A 2900-nucleotide genomic window follows, 5' to 3' on the forward strand; every position below is an offset into this window, starting at 1 on the left:
GTGCCTCACCCCAGTGTGATGGGGCCAGACCATGCACTATTCCTGCACTGTGTCTCCAGTGCTGTCCCCACAGTGTCATGATTCAATGTGGGACAGTATGTTCCATGGTGGGGCTAGCCCTATGGTCCTCCCAGGGTGTTGTCTGCTCCGAGCAGGAATATCGTCCTCGGGGCTTGGTGGGCCAGTATGTCCTCTCCTTCCTCTCCATCCCTTTGCGTTTCTCCCATGTGCTTTAATCCAACGCACCCCTCTCCCCAAGCTATAGCCCCAGTGCTGGCCTCTGAAGTGCATTCTTCTGAGGTGGGAACGGGTGAGGTATCCACATAGTTGGGATTGGGGCTGGCCCCACAGACATTTCTATTGGTTCCCTGGTAAACAATTCTGTCTGGCAAGAAATATGATTAGAGTGCTCATGCTCCTTAGAGACAAGGATAACATTGCCTTACATACTTTAGACATGTTGTCAGGAAAGACAAGTCCTGGAGAAGGCTATCATGCTTGGTAAAAAAGAGGGACAGCAAAATAAAAAGAAGGCTCTCAGTGAGATGGATTGACACTGTGGCTGCAATAATGGGATCAAGCATAGGAACAATTAGTTCTATTGTGCATGAATAGAATGTCACTATGAGTTGGAACCAACTCTATGACACTTAACAACAACATTGTGTCAAGTGACATGGTGCTACTTATATAAGAACTGGGAAGAGAAATATCATATGCTGGGCATATGATACCTTTGCTGGGCATATACAATACCTTTGCTGGGCATATACACCAAAAAAGGAAGAGACCTAACACGCAGACACGTATGCTCTCCGCTGCTCATGGCACCACAGTTTACAATGGCAACAAGCTAGAAAGAGTGAAAATCCCCATCACTTAAAGAATGGATAAAGAAACCCTGTTATATACACCAATGGAATATTATGTATCCCTAAAAAGCATTGATGAAATACCTCATGACATGTATAGACCTGGAAACTATTGTGCTGAATGAAGTTAGTCAATCACAAAAGGACAGATATTGAATGAGTTCACTACTATAATGATAAACACCAAGATGAAGTCAATCTTCGGCTCTAAGGCCATGTAATCCGATCCTGTTTCCCAAGCAATGAGGTAGGAAGCCTACTTAGTGCCCATGTACATCCTTTATATGTGCATCTTAAAAACCACTGTGATAGAGGAGACCCCATATCAGCTGGGGTCACTTGATCAAGATGTAGGGAGAGGGAGAAGATCACTCAGATCCTGCCATTCACACGAAATCAACAGATAGTCCTACAAGAGTGATCCCTCACTCACTGCCATTGAGTCAATGTTGACTCATAGTGACCCTCTTATAACCTGTGGGTTTCTGAGACTAACTATTTACAGAAATAGAAAACCCAGTCTTTCTCCATTGAAGCTGCTTGTGGTTTCGAACTGCTGACCATGTGGGTCACAGCACCACTATACCATGATAGCTCCACAAAAGTGATAAGTGAATCTTATTAGAAATTCAAGCCAAGATATGGGGAGGGGAGGCATGTGCATGTATGTCTCAGAGAAGACGATTACACTTCTCTTGGTGGGTAATCCAGGAGAAGCAAACTCCCACTGGGAACTGGTTTAACAGTACTTAAGAGGAGAATGTGTCCAGTATTCTGTTCCTAATTGGACACTTTTGACCTAGTTTTAATCCAGCCTTTGGTGACCCAGGTCATGTACTATTAACTACTGGGACTTTTACACTCTTTCCTTCTAAGGTGCACAATATTCTTCATAGGTTGCACCAAGAAGATTCGATGTGGAAACCCCACCAAGTGAACTGGGTTTTACCTCAGACTCACCTGTAGAAGATGTAAGGAACTGACACACTGCCTTGGATTACGGCTGAAATGCCCTAGTGTGAGAAACAGATGACTGCTACCCCAGGTTTATGGAATTGTGGTCTTTGGTTCTGATTGCTTGCTTTGAAGGTGCCGGTGGCTCAGGACCACCAAATATTTACCCTTTTAACGCTCTCCTTCCTTTCTTGTAACCTGTAGGTACGGTTCTGCCTTTGTGAAGGAGGGTTGAAAGATTTTCCCTATCACCAACCACCACTGTTCCTCTAAATAGTGTCCAGTCACTGACAAGTTTAATCTGTACAAGTTACCAATTCACACATTGAGGTTTAAATGGCCATACTTGTATAATTTTCTTTTCTCAACAATGTTTTAAATTATATACCATTGGCTAATTGGCTAAATTAATGACACGATCAATAAAATTACTTTATGCCCCAGAAGTATGATTTATAATGTTCTCTAGCATAGAATTATAATGATGTTTTTAAAGTGACATATATAAACCATATATATATATGTAGATTGAGGGCTCATGCTTAATTTTAAACCAATCTAAGAACAATTAGTTTAGATGACATGGCCCTACTCAATGCTTGCCCTCATGAAGAGATCACTGAAGACACCCATATACCCATATAGCAAATAAATGGGTGAAGAAACAGATGGTGCCTTTCTATTAGAAAGAATAGCATCTGGAGCCTTAAAGTTTTGTCTTCAAAGAAGCAGCCATCTAAGTGAGGCATCAACTAAATCCATGTGAAAGAAGCACATCAGTCTGTGTAATCCAAGGTTTGCAAATAATAAAACCCAAATCCAAAGGAGGGAGTGGTATCTGAGTTTAAATTATGAACACCCAGCTTGTAAACTGCTTTGGCGGACAGGGAAAACCCAAAATCCATTTGCAGGGTCTCCACCCAGATGAAGCCTCCAGTGTCTAACTTTAGTCAAGGGATGTGAATAGCCTTGCTATCAGACGGAGAGCAAGCATTGTAAAGTAGATGTAGTTAGGTTAAAAGTATAGGCTTAGTATTAAGGCAGCAGATGGACATTGGGCCTCCACTCAAGCAC

The sequence above is a fragment of the Echinops telfairi genome, unplaced genomic scaffold (genome assembly GCF_000313985.2).
Source record: "Echinops telfairi isolate 266 unplaced genomic scaffold, ASM31398v2 ScPeMD7_7469;HRSCAF=8507_1, whole genome shotgun sequence".
Classification (NCBI taxonomy): Eukaryota; Metazoa; Chordata; class Mammalia; order Afrosoricida; family Tenrecidae; genus Echinops; species Echinops telfairi.